Source organism: Lucilia cuprina, chromosome 2 (assembly GCF_022045245.1).
Source record: "Lucilia cuprina isolate Lc7/37 chromosome 2, ASM2204524v1, whole genome shotgun sequence".
NCBI classification, from domain to species: domain Eukaryota; kingdom Metazoa; phylum Arthropoda; class Insecta; order Diptera; family Calliphoridae; genus Lucilia; species Lucilia cuprina.
The window spans coordinates 8,206,134-8,219,246 of record NC_060950.1 but is presented as its reverse complement, the minus strand read 5'-3'; the positions used below and the strand labels follow the sequence as shown (position 1 = coordinate 8,219,246).

Here is a 13,113-nt window from a genome sequence, read left to right as displayed (position 1 = left end):
GACTATAGACTAGACTATAGACTAGACTATAGACTAGACTATAGACTAGACTATAGACTAGACTATAGACTAGACTATAGACTAGACTATAGACTAGACTATATATATGGACTAGACTAATTTATTATAAACTTTATATATAATAATTTTTGGAGGAACATAAGTTGCATAAAGTGTTTTACTTACCACATATACATGTGATTCCCGTCAATGTTATAACAACTGTGATAACTTCTGGCACGAACGCCAAGAACAGAAGTTGTCTGCAGATGAACTACTAACCAATTTTCAATACGTAATTAATCATATTTCAAAACATTTGTTTTACATGTTGTCAAGTTTAAAAATTATCTTAATTATATAGTATAGTACAAAAATTACAAAACCATTAAAATTCCCATGAGATATGTATAAACATTTTTCGCATTTTTGTTTTGCTAAATTAAACTGTCAAAGTGATATCAAATGTCATCATGTAATTGTCATTTTAAACAACCTGTGTTAATTTTACAATTACGTACGTACGTAGGTAAAATAAGAAATAAAAAATGAGTAGCCACAGATCAGGAGGTAATGTAAAAAATTGATTTTAATACTTTCGATTTTATTTAAATATTTGTATTTTTTTTTTAAATGCATTCTTCCTGTTCTCTATTAACTCTATTAACTCTGGAATACGTCTCGAGGCCTACCATTTTAAAATGAAATAGTTATTGAATTTGTTTTGAATATAGATCGAAGGACCAATAGTTTGAAATCAAGATGTGTTGGATCGATTATATTTATTGTAATTGTTTCAAGGAAAGTAAAGTTGGTTAAAATTTTATATAAAGTAATAACCTATACAAGATAGCTCGAAAGCTGAAATGTAGAAATATAGATGTTTGTTTCTGTGTTATTCATCCATGTTAAAAAAAACTTCAAAGAAAATAAAAATGCAAACTGCAATTAATCCTCGCAATTTGCAATAGATTCACATCTGTTTCTTAGTTTGTAAAAAAGAAAAAGCTATATTTTAACTGTTGACTAACACCCTCAAAATATTCCACCCTGTCTGTTGACGTTTTGAAAAATTTCTTTGTTTCTTTAGTCTCATTTTCAACTCGGAAACTATTTGCTAGATAATTATCTATATCCGTTAAATTGTTTCCTTTCGTAAACAAATCAGTCAATTACATTTTTTTCTGTTTTGCATAAACAATTTTATCAGATGGAATTTGTTGTAACAAAAAAAAGTAACGAATTCAGATGTCAACACTTCAACGAAACCGCAACATGTTCTTGAAAAAAAAAGGTGAATTTTAACATTCGCACGCTAAGGGGTGCATTTTGAATAAAGGAAAAAAGATATAAAAGAATTCACTTACGCGTAACATCATATAACAAAAACAAAAAAACGCAACAATTTTCCCCTCCTGCTTGAAGAAACCATAAAAAGCGACATCAAAACACATTATAAAAGCCGGAAATTATCTATAGATTTTAATCATAAAATAACATCTATAAACAGAAATTTATAGGCAGACAAATGAAATGTAGAGAAAAACACATCGAAACCTACAAACAAATTTGTGAATGAAAAGCATAAAACTAAAAAACAAAAAAAAATATAAAACTGATGTGAAAGCTAAAAGAAGGTTTATTGCCATAAATTACCAAATAAAAGCCCTGTTAATAACAAAAGGCAAATCATCAACACAACATCTACATGAAATAAACATAATCATCTTTACAATTTTACTGCTTTTACAATAAAATTCATCATCATGTTTGATTTTTTTGCTTTTAATTTTTTTTATAATTTTTTTTTTGTTCAGGGAAAAGCAAGATCTTTACGTTTTATAAACATGTTTTTAATTAAACGTTTCCCCTTTGTGTCGTCAAAAATTAAAAAAAAAATGAAAATTATTTAACAAAGAGGTTCCTTTTTTACCAGTGCTGCTTTGTTTGTATTAAGCACAACTTCAATTATTCCCTACCCACTCAATTGATTCATCAACATCTCATCAAAAGAGCTCATCATCACATACGTAGTTTTTTTCTTTTTGCTGTTTAAATTTTGGGTTTAATATACATAAAACACTTGTCCTTTAACAGACTCTTGCTCCACAAAAAAAAAAAAAAAAAAAAAAAAAACAATATCGACAGTCACACAGATCCTCTTGAAAAAATGAAGCGTTATTTAACTTATTTTTGTAGGGCAGTAGAAGATTACTGAACTGGAATTAGAACTTAACTAGAACTGAACTAGAACTGTACTAGAACTGAACTAGAACTGAACTAGAACTGAACTAGAACTGAACTAGAACTGAACTAGAACTGAACTAGAACTGAACTAGAACTGAACTTGAAATGAACTAGAACTGAACTAGAACTGAACTAGAACTGAACTAGAACTGAACTTAAACTGAACTAGAACTGAAATAGAACTGAACTACAAATGAACTAGAACTAAACTAGAACTGAACTAGAACTGAACTAGAACTGAACTAGAACTGAACTAGAACTGAACTAAAACTGAACTAGAACTGAACTAGAACTGAACTAAAACTGAACTAGAACTGAACTAGAACTGTAACATATCTTGAACTTAACTAGAATTGAATGTTGCACTATCTTTCATTGGTTGTTTTACAGCTTTTTATGTTAAGATTAGGTAAAAGTTCTAATTATAAATAGTAATCTACCATATTTAATATAACTATTATATTTATTTTACAAGATAAATAAATCCTTAAAAATTTTTCTCATTTTAGCCTCAGCTGTCCATTAAGATTAGACTCCAATGTATATATTGTCTATCATAACTCTATACCCTTTGCTACAACATTTTTCTCCCATGCAAAATTGTCAATTTTTTATTAAAAATATACGAAATAGACATGTGTCATTTTTAGCGCCATAATTAATGGTCACATGACTGTGTTGTGTTCATCAAAATGTAGCAAGCAATTGCCAATGTTGTTTTAGTTGTTCGAAAATATTGTACGTTCAAACATGTTGTATGTGTATAAAATTTTACCATTTCACAAGGGGACAACAAAAAGAACTACGAACAAGAAGTAAGTACATAATTTTCCTAAAATTCAAAACTATTTAATGCATGTACAACAACAATAACCACAACAGCAACTGGATGTTGTAGAAATATTTATACAAACCGCCAGTGCTTTTATTGGCTATGAAACCCTTTACAAAAAATTCGAACAAGTACAAGTTAAAGAAGGCTGAGAGTGAATTATTTGTTAGGTGGAGTAAATTTTATTGTCCCGATAGTTTCTTAAAGATAGATTAGTAAAAGTTTCTTCGAAAACGAAAGTTTCGTCTTAACTGACAATGCACGCCGTAATGAACCCCATTTCGCTAATCAAGTGACTAACCTATTAGTAAGCTCTAGATATTCTGGTTAACCCTTCATACATATTTAAGCTTTTATAAGGAACATACATGTGTATTAAATATTCTGCAACAAGATGATGCATATACAACAACGAAAATCGGCAATAAGTAGGTCAGTTCAACCTTTAGATATCCATCCATCTCTTCAACAACACACCCCCATACTACTTCAATTTCTGTAATATATTGTGAATGTATGCATACACGTGTGGTGGCAGAATTGCATGTATATATAAGTTTTTGGTAGTTTATATTCTAGATTAGCTCTTTGAAATTTTGTAATAAATTGTTAGCCGGTCCAATACATGAACAAGCATAGAAACACAAGTGTACGTATACAAACTCATTTGAAAGTGTATTAGAATAAATTAGATGATAAAGTGTACGAGCAAGTATGTTTGTGGGTGTGTGGGCTCGAGCACAAATGCAGCCAAGACGTATATAAGTTTATAAGAATGTACGTACATACATCCATCCATCCATACGTCTGTCAGTTTGTATGTTTTTTCCCTTTTAGTATGGCAAGCAAACAAGCATGATTCTTCTATGTTGCCTTGCCTGTGTTTCCAATTAGCACTTATAATTATGCCATGATTAATGATAAATCTTTTGGATTAATTTTGTAGTTTTTTTTTTTGAGGGGGCAATCAAAAAACAACAAGATGAACACAAATTTAATGTTTATGCAAAGTGGGAGAAAACATTGTCATCGTCATCATCGAACGCCAACATCATTGTCATTTTTTTGGCTAAAGGTGATCCATTTCCCCATACCCCATCAATGTCATCATTAGTTTGTTGTAATATAATTATTGGTTTTTTTTTTGTACTTGTTGGACTGGAAAATAAAGTGAGAGAAGAGCAAAGAACTTTTTAGGTGATATTAGAACATTTGAGATTTTTTGTTGATAAGAGGGAAGACTGAAAAGTTTTCTGTTAGCTGGAGACATTTTGCAAAAGAAATAACCGTATTTGTCAGTTCAAAGGACCATCTCTTTAATGTAAGTTAGTTAGTTACATAGTTAGTTAGGTAGATAGATAGATAGACAGACAGACAGACAGACAGACAGACAGAGAGATAGATAGATAAATAAATAGATAGACAGATAGATAGATAGATAGATAGATAGATAGATAGATAGATAGATAGATAGATAGATAGATAGATAGATAGATAGATAGATAGATAGATAGATAGACAGATAGATAGATAGATAGATAGATAGATAGATAGATAGATAGATAGATAGATATAGTTAGTTAGTTAATAGTTAGTCTGTCCTTTTCAGCAACTATGAATCAATTCTCTAAAAACTTTTCCGTTTGCCCCATGATATTTTAAGGTAACAAGTTTGGTCTCAGTAAATTCGTATTTGTGTGTGAGGGGGCACAGAAAAATCATTTTCTAAAATGATTAGTAAAATCAATGTTTATTTAGAAAAGTGATTTATAGTTATTTTAGTGGTAATATTTTCCAAAAAAAAAAACGCATAATGGATTGAGGAAATAGAACTTGTGTAAATTATTTATCTCTAATGAATATAAATTTTGTTTCTATTGAGGGGAAAAAAACTATTTTTTTTGATGGTGCCACAAAATTTATGTACTTCATCACATTATGTCAAAGGCGATGTAGTATTAATGAAAAACTGAACTTATTAGAAGAAATATGGTGATCTAAAAAATATGATCTATTAAACTTGCAAAACTCGTTTGGTTTTCAAGATCAATTCTTCCCAAGTTTAAAAAATACTTTAAAAAAAATCTTTTCTAAAAGTCTGAAAATTTTGACGAAATTTGGTTTAATGGCGAATATTGGATTTTATTTTACTTATCATCCTAAAAATCATGTGACTTTCTACACCTGAGATTACTCTGCATGACTCTCGCAAGAAGATGTTATTTAAGAAGTTATGTTAATTATAGACACACGTCTTATTAAGCAATGTTGCAATTGCTGCAGAAATCTGAATTTATTCATGACACCATTTTAATTCTTCTAAAACCTTTTTTTTGTATATTTCTGTCATTTGAAATCATATATAAAATTTAGCAAAAAATTAATTTCTTCAATACAAATTGAAATGTAAATAAATTAAAATCAACAATAAACAACACTTTAATCGTCATCAACTGCAAAACATTTTTATTAAACACAAAAAAAACAACAACAAAATTGTACACGACAATGAAAAATTCAGAAGCCAAAAAATCCCAGTCTGTCGACATTAATGCCGGCAGCCAGACAACAATTTTGAGTTGTTGCAAGAGTATTCTCTGTTGTTGTTGATGTTTTTAGCAAAATACCAGAAAACTACAAACAGCTCGAAAGGAAACAACAGCAACCAAAATAACAAAAAAAAAACTGAAGTTGCAAGATGAAAATATGGGGAATAGACAATGAATAACTTCAATATTCATCACATACCAAAGAGACAGGCAGACTGAAAGACGGGCTGAGTAGAGATACATAGACGGAAGGACGGAGGGATAGACAGACAAAAATACCGAAAAGAAAAAACTTAAAAAAACTGAATGAATGACGAGTGACTGAGAAAACAAACAAAACTTGTAAATTTATATGAATTTAGTCACATACAAACAACAACGCCAGAAGCAACAACATCATCACCACCTTCTCACAATAAGAAAAAATATACCCGGCAGTTGTATAAGAAAGCAATGCATTGACAATCGCACTAAGGAATACATTCATCAAGTTATGTAGAGAGTATGCCTTTGGTTACCTAAATATACCCAAGTAATCTAAACTTGAGATAATTAAACTTTGAGAAATAATTTATTACATAGGTTATGGACAGTCACCCATAACTACAGGAGTATTTGTAGACAACAATATTTATGCCCCAAAATATGTAGAAGCAACAACCAACCACATTTTGTACTAAATGTAATTCATATTTTGGTATACAGAAGTCATATGTAATTTTGTTTATTATTTTTGCTTTTTCAAAAATGTATTAGACTCAAGAATAAACATTTAACACAGTAAAACAAAACGCTCAGTTAGAATCATAATCTCTTGTCAATCAGTCAGTCAGTCTGTTTGTCAGTCATTTACTCGTACTTCTTTCCTTTTTCTGTTGCTTCTTCGTATTGTCTAGCTTTAGGTTGGATGTTCTTGCTGTTTTGCTGGTGTTACATTACGTGTATTGTTGCTTGTAGGTTATAAATGCTGCTTCATGTAAGTTTGTGTGTGTGTCTTTTGCCAAGAAAATCAATGTCGCAAAGGTCGTTCGTGCGCCAGTTGACAAGCTTCAAATAAACGGTACTGCTCGCGCGGCATTTTCACAACAAAAGTCAAAGTTATATGCAGCAACAAACTGAAGAAACGTGGCACGCAACATCAATATTAATTCTTATGGTTTTAAAAATACATTTTCATTGAAATTAAGGAAAAGGTCTCAGCACCACCAACAACCGCTACAATCATACCAACTCATTCTCACACAAGTTTTGAGGCGTATGTGAGAGATAGGGGGAGGCTAAAAGAAGCACATGTTATCTTTCAATAGATATATATCTTTTAATAGATGAAATATTAATGAAAACAATTGCTTTTGTATTCTTTCCAAACTATATTTGTTCCAAAAATAGAGATTTACAAAATCTTTAAGAAGTGTGTGATACATATCCTACAGGAGCTAGTATTTAGTTCCTTAATTTAAAAACATTTTCGTCGTTCATCGAAGATTAGTGTTTTGATCGAATTTGGTATCAATCTTACTATCTAACTTAAAATTGCATTTTTCACTAAAAATTGCAATTTTCACTTAAAATTGCATATTTCACTAAAAATTGCATTTTTCACTAAAAATTGCATTTTTCACTAAAAATTGCATTTTTTACCAAAAATTGCATTTTTCACCAAAAATTGCATTTTTCACCAAAAATTGCATTTTTCACTAAAAATTGCATTTTTCCCTAAAAATTGCATTTTTCACCAAAAATTGCATTTTTCACTAAAAATTGCATTTTTCACTAAAAATTGCATTTTTCACTAAAAATTGCATTTTTCACTAAAAATTGCATTTTTCACTAAAAATTGCATTTTTCACTAAAAATTACATTTTTCACGAAAAATTAAATTTTTTACTAAAAATAGCATTTTTCACTAAAAATTGCATTTTTCACTATAAATTGCAGTTTTTACTAAAAATTTATTTTTCCTCTAAAAATTCAATTTATCGCTAAAAATTGTATTTTACCACATTAAAAGCAGTTGTTCTTTCTGCTGGTGAAGGGTGTTGTCGTCACAACCAGAACTCTAACTTTAAAGATCATTCGTCAAGAAGGGTGTATTTTAGAGACACTTCTCCCAAGTTAGCAACATATAACTATAAATATATTAAATTGAAATTATTAACAATTTTTCTTTTCCAGCTTATTACCATGTATATGTCTGTATGTTGGCAAAACAATTTGTTTAAAAACAAAATTTAAAAATGATGATGATTTCCATCCTTTTTATTCACATTTCCTTCCCAAATGTTTCCACCCACCAACGTGTGGCGCTGTGTTCAGCAGTAAGATAGTAAGCAGAAATAAGTCTCTAAATATGAAATTAGCCAGAGGGGCGTATTTTGTTCTTTTGCTCTACGGAATCATTGATTGATGTCTTTTTTCTTGTTTACTTCAAGTGAAATATTTCTAAATTTAGTAAAAGGGGTTATTTATATGAGAATGTGTAAGTAAGAGACAGAAATTTTATTTTAAGATTTATTTCTTAAAATTTTTGCTTTAAAGAAATAATACATTTTACTTTAAACTTAACCAGTAGATTTTAGGATATAATTATAGGGACATCAGTGATAGTTAAAAGTTATCTACTGCGCAGAAAACTTCTCTAATATGACCAAATCTAAATTTGGCTATGATGGTTTAACTAAATGGGATTTCATTTAGCCAAAATTCCGACAATGAATAACAAATAATAAGTGGAAAAAAGAAAATCCAGCCAAAAACAACCCACATTTTGGCAAAATGTAAAAAGTTAATAAAAATCAAACTCAACTACTATGGTCGTTTAAAGCAACAGCAAAAACTACTTAACTAAGACTGGCAGCAACATCAGCAAATAGTCATACAGATATTGCAGTAAATTGAAAGTAGTAGCAAGTAACAACAGCAATAGAATGTGAACGATGACATTTGATGCCAAAAAAAAATCGAGTGGGAAAAACACAACAGCAACAATGCCATTAACAGCAACAAACATAAGTTAGGTTAGTGGTCGACGTTTAAGAGGGAACGAATACAATTGAATATTAATTTGAAATCTAGATTATGATAGTTAAGCAAGTCCATACTGTTGTAATGAAACAACCAGAATCCAAGATCAAACTGGATTATTTAATAGGCTAGTCTAAAGACTGGTCCATATGGTATCTATTGGTCTATTGACTAGCCTATTGACTAGCCTAATGACTAGCCTATTGACTAGTCTATGGACTAGCCTATTGACTAGTCTATGGACTAACCTATTGACTAGTCTATGGACTATCCTATTGACTACTTTATAAACTAGCCTATGGACTAGTCTACTGATTATTCTATGGACTATCCAACTGAATGGTCTATTGACTATCCTATTGATTAACCTATTGGCTAGACTATAGACGATCTTATTGTATGGATTAGCCTATTAACTAACTCACGGGCTCGTCAGTTAACTAGCCTATTGACAAGGCTATTAGCTAGTCTATGAACTTATGTATTGACTAGTATATATACTACCCATTTGACTAGTTTATGGACTAGACTATTGCTTAGTCTATAGACTAGCCTATTGCATTGTCTATGGACTAGCCTATTGCTTTGTCTATGGACTAGCCTATTGCCTACTCTATGAACTAGTCTTTTGACTACACTATTGACTAGTCTATAGGCTTACCTTTTCCACGTAAAGAAGTGCCCCTTTCAAAACAAAATTGAGAACAATTTCAAAACTTAACTTTTCCATGTCCGATCTACACCACAATCAAACAAATATTGAAAAATCTCCATATGCCAACCATTGCTCTAATGCAATAAGAAACTAATATAAGAGCATAAATTTCGGCAACAATCTTACATACTCACGCCATCAATAAACTGAACTAAACTGACTGGTCTCTTTGTTACAATACATTTGCAGTGATGCTGATATCTATGAATTCTATAACAGCAACACAAACATATTGTCACTCTAAGTCTGTCCCTCTTTCCTCATTCAGCTAGCTGTTGCTTATTGCCAGCAATTGTAAAGGGTACAAAAGCAAAAGCAACATAAAAATGCTTCAAACATTTGCCAACAAAACACTAAAAGAATGTTTTGTTGTTAATGCTACTGATGCTTTTGCAGTTGCTATTGATATTTATTTTATATCTTTAATATTATTTTGTTAAAGAAATAAATAAAAATGACTTGTCTGATGTGGCATAAAACTGATGTAACGACTGACTACCGACTCTTACTCTCTCACTTTCCCAGAAAACTTGACTGACTCAATAACATTTGTTTTTTTTTTTGTAAAAATTTTCATAGATCTGACGCAGACATTTACTTGGTATGTCTGTGACATTATTTGAATGAAATGTGAATTTTAAAGAGAATTGCATGTGCTAGCAATGAATATTTAAACTGCCGATGTCTGCTGCTCAAGTTTTTTTCCCAAAAATACTCTACAAGGATATTACATTTTTTATGTGGAAAAATGTATAAGAATATTTTCTTTTTTTAAATTTTGGCAAATTATTTCCCATTTCTAATATGTAGTAGTAGTAATTGGTTTTAAGAAAGATGGAATTTTTACTAGAATTGTAATATTTTCTGATGAGTCAGAAAACTTACGAGCGCCGCAAAATAATGACTACAAAATGTCTCTATCTATTACAGAGGCTTAAGTATAAAATCGATTCTTTTTCTGAAATCTTAATTTGAATAAGAATTGTAGTGGATTGAACTTAGATTGAACTGAACTAGAACTGAACTAGAACTGACCTAGAACTGACCTAGAACTGACCTAGAACTAAACTAGAACTGAACTAGAACTGAACTAGAACTGAACTAGAACTGAACTAGAACTGAACTAGAACTGAACTAGAACTGAACTAGAACTGAACTAGAACTGAACTAGAACTGAACTAGAACTGAACTAGAACTGAACTAGAACTGAACTAGAACTGAACTAGAACTGAACTAGAACTGAACTAGAACTGAACTAGAACTGAACTAGAACTGAACTAGAACTGCACTAGAACTGAATGAGAACTATGCTAGAACTTAGAAAATTTATTCAAATTTTAACTGTAACTTCTGGTAATTGGGATTTTGAATGACTGGACCTTCACTCTTCATTATAATTTATCCGTTTAAAGATTTTATGTCAATTTAAAATATGTATGTAAAAGCAATGTCAAATAAGTGTTAAAAACACATAGAAAAACTCCATTATATTATTTGTGTAAAATTTTCTTTCTATTTAGCTGTTTATCCAATTGTCTGTCTGATTATATGACCGTCTATCTGTCCATCCACATATACATTTTGGCACTTCTGTTGACGGGTGAAAGTTTATTTTATTTTTTGCAATTTTTTTCTATTCATTTTGTTCATTTCAAATATAATATAATTCCTAACACTCAAGCACGTTCTGATCTCATCTTACTATTATCCATTCATCATGCAGTCATCACTAAACAATTTTTTTTCAAATTATTATTATAAATTGTACTTATATGTATTTTGTTTGTGTAAAAATCCCCTTTTTGGAACAATTGCTAAGCGCATAAAGTCAAGTTGAGTTGAAATGGTGTGACATGGTAGGGAATGATAGTGGAGTGGACACAAGTATTATAATGATTATTTTACTTTATAGAAATTGAGTGATGGAATCAGATGGAAGAGAGTTTAAGGGATAGTAATAACCATTGAATAGTATTTGTCTGGTACTTTATAGATATCATTTGCTAGTTTTTTATATAAAAATTTTAATTTAGTTGAGTTTTGTAAAAAAAAAACTTAAATACACAGAGTAAAGATAATTTAAATTCGCCAAAGCACTTGGCAAACACAACGAAGAAGAGTAAAAAAAGAAGCGATAGTGCCCTTGTTTATTTGTCTTATTGTGTCCTGGTACATAAAAATAGTTTCATACAGACAACAGACACAACGTTTTATTTTAATGAATCATTTAATTGTTTTGCAGCAGGCAGTCTAAGCACAAAAAAATAAACCACTCACACACAACAAGTAGCACAGGGACAACAGCATGTTACAGCAGCGGTAGCAGCAGTTTTACTGCTTCAAATATTTTGTGCTACAAACAAACTGATCTATGGTTAAGGAAACAGCAGCTTGTTTTGTATGCTTTGCATGAGTGAGAGCATAAATGAATGAATGACTGAAGGATTTTATTCTGTTTTTTTGGCACTTAAAATACATTTTTGACTTTTTAATGTGTTGAAGTGCTTGATTTATATTTTTATAAGATTTTTATTCAATTGTTCAAGCACCATTATCTACATACATTTACTTACTATCCGTTCACTCAATCTCACTTCTGTTTGCGCGTTCCTTTGCATCCGTTTCTCTTGTTGTTGTCTAAATAGTAAATTTGTTTAATAACAGCGCCACTATTACTTCCGTTTATGTTTTAAATGGCGTATAGAATTTTTGTTATCTTCTTTTTTATAAAAAAAAAACGTATTAAAATTTCGGTCTGGTTGATTTAAAAATATCTTTTGCTATAGATATGACATTACATACACATAAAAAAAACATAAAAACTTCACTTTAGATCCCATCCCTTTCTATGCAAGAACTACCAATGTGCTTAACATTTCACTATACCTCTAATAGTTGTTCACATAACCTTAACATTTCTATCTTAAGGAGTACAAATATTTATATGATTTTTTTTATCAAACTTTCAAATAATTTTAAACATACCTTTCAACTAGTATGACGAATTTTACCCATAAAAGATCTGTAAATATAAAAAATAAACAAATATAAATTAGTTACACAATTTAAAATAAAGATAAAAATATATCAATAAGCAGAAGATTTATTATTTTATGATTGACATAAAAATAAATAAAAATTTTATAAAAATTGAGATGAATTGAGCGTAGTAAATTATTATTTTAATGGAACAATTTTGCTTCAGAATAATATATTAATAATAAAAAGGGGGAATGAAACTTAATTTTTACCCTTAAATTTAAAACACAACGAAATGGATTGATAAAAGAGTGTAACAAATTTATGGCCAAACTTTAAAACGATACTTTGGGTAGTAAATATGTTCTCAAAAGGGTGTAGAAAGGGGTTGCATTTTAAAGTTTTTTTTTTTAAATTCATATTTTTGCAAAAATAAGAAACTTTAATATATGATTTTAATCATATTACTTAAAGATAAAAGGAACCAAAACTGAACTAGGTTTAGGCTAGAACCGAAAAAGAACTGAATTAGAGATGAACTAGAACTGGAACTGAACTAGAACTAAACTAGAAGTGAACTAGAACTGAACCAGAACTGAACTAGAACTGAACCAGAACTCAACAAGAACTCAACAAGAACTCAACAAGAACTGAACTATAACTAAACTAGAACTGAACTAGAACTAAACTAGAACTGAACTAGAACTAAACTAGAACTGAACTAGAACTGAACTAGAACTGAACTAGAACTGAACTAGAACTGAACT

At 30.0% G+C, this 13,113-nt stretch overlaps 1 protein-coding gene across 2 annotated transcripts in view; it reads right to left on the bottom strand.

Annotated features, from left to right (window-relative positions):
- The window catches only part of LOC111679875 (uncharacterized protein DDB_G0271670-like), a 210,988-nt gene that overhangs the window by 77,834 nt on the left and 120,041 nt on the right, over positions 1 to 13,113 (bottom strand). Inside the window, exon 3 of one of the 2 annotated variants that reach the window (XM_046951886.1) lies at positions 12,353 to 12,389. The exons of the other annotated variant lie outside the window; for it this stretch is intronic. The gene's annotated coding sequence lies outside the window, so the exon portion shown is untranslated. The remainder of the gene's footprint in view (positions 1 to 12,352; positions 12,390 to 13,113) is intronic. 2 annotated transcript variants of the gene reach the window in all.